Source organism: Labrus mixtus, chromosome 19 (genome assembly GCF_963584025.1).
Source record: "Labrus mixtus chromosome 19, fLabMix1.1, whole genome shotgun sequence".
Taxonomy (NCBI): Eukaryota; Metazoa; Chordata; class Actinopteri; order Labriformes; family Labridae; genus Labrus; species Labrus mixtus.
This window is the reverse complement of record NC_083630.1, coordinates 1,235,429-1,237,378: the sequence shown is the minus strand read 5'-3', so window position 1 is coordinate 1,237,378 and position 1,950 is coordinate 1,235,429.

The window sequence follows — 1,950 nt, the reverse complement described above, 5'->3', positions numbered from 1 at the left end:
CTTCATGAAAATGTTTGACTTTTTTAATGCCGAAATCCTGTCATGAAAATTTTCAACTCTTTTGAAGCCGAAATCTTTTCATGAAAATTTTCAACTTTTTTGAAGCCGAAATCTTTTCATGAAAATTTTCAACTTTTTTGAAGCTGAAATACTTCATGAAAATGTTCGACTTTTTTAAAGCCGAAATCCTGTCGTGAAAATTTTCAACTTTTTTGAATCCGAAATCTTTTCATGAAAATTTTCAACTTTTTTGAATCTGAAATACTTCATGAAAATGTTCGACTTTTTTATCGCCGAAATCTTTTGATGAAAATTTTCAACTTTTTTGAATCTGAAATACTTCATGAAAATGTTCGACTTTTTTACGCCGAAATCCTGTCGTGAAAATTTTCAACTTTTTTGAATCCGAAATACTTCATGAAAATGTTCGACTTTTTTAAAGTCGAAATCCTGTCGTGAAAATTTTCAACTCTTTTGAAGCAGAAATCTTTTCATGAAAATTTTCAACTTTTTTGAAGCCGAAATCTTTTCATGAAAATTTTCAACTTTTTTGAAGCTGAAATACTTCATGAAAATGTTCGACTTTTTTAAAGCCGAAATCCTGTCGTGAAAATTTTCAACTTTTTTGAATCCGAAATACTTCATGAAAATGTTCGACTTTTTTGAAGCCGAAATCTTTTCATTAAAATTTTCAACTTTTTTGAAGCCGAAATCTTTTCATGAAAATTTTTAACTTTTTTGAATCCGAAATACTTCATGAAAATGTTCGACTTTTTTAAAGTCGATATCCTGTCGTGAAAATTTTCAACTCTTTTGAAGCAGAAATCTTTTCATGAAAATTTTCAATTTTTTGAAGCCGAAATCTTTTCATGAAAATTTTCAACTTTTTTGAAGCCGAAATCTTTTCATGAAAATTTTCAACTTTTTTGAAGCCGAAATCTTTTCATGAAAATTTTCAACTTTTTTGAAGCTGAAATACTTCATGAAAATGTTCGACTTTTTTAAAGCCGAAATCCTGTCGTGAAAATTTTCAACTTTTTTGAATCCGAAATCTTTTCATGAAAATTTTCAACTTTTTTGAATCCGAAATACTTCATGAAAATGTTCAACTTTTTTAAAGCCGAAATCCTGTCGTGAAAATTTTCAACTTTTTTGAAGCCGTAATCTTTTCATGAAAACGTTCAACTCTTTTGAAGCCGAAATCTTTTCATGAAAATTTTCAACTTTTTTGAAGCCGAAATCTTTTCATGAAAATTTTCAACTTTTTTGAAGATGAAATACTTCATGAAAATGTTCGACTTTTTTAAAGCCGAAATCCTGTCGTGAAAATTTTCAACTTTTTTGAATCCGAAATACTTCATGAAAATGTTCAACTTTTTTAAAGCCGAAATCCTGTCGTGAAAATTTTCAACTTTTTTGAAGCCGTAATCTTTTCATGAAAACTTTCAACTTTTTTGAAGCCGAAATCTTTTCATGAAAATTTTCAACTTTTTTGAAGCTGAAATACTTCATGAAAATGTTTGACTTTTTTAAAGCCGAAATCCTGTCATGAAAATTTTCAACTCTTTTGAAGCCGAAATCTTTTCATGAAAATTTTCAACTTTTTTGAAGCCGAAATCTTTTCATGAAAATTTTCAACATTTTTGAAGCTGAAATACTTCATGAAAATGTTTGACTTTTTTAAAGCCGAAATCCTGTCGTGAAAATTTTCAACTCTTTTGAAGCCGAAATCTTTTAATGAAAATTTTCAACTTTTTTGAAGCCGAAATATTTTCATGAAAATTTTCAACTTTTTTGAAGCTGAAATACTTCATGAAAATGTTCGACTTTTTTAACGCCGAAATCCTGTCGTGAAAATTTTCAACTTTTTTGAATCCGAAATACTTCATGAAAATGTTCGACTTTTTTGAAGCCGAAATCTTTTCATTAAAATTTTCAACTTTTTTGAAG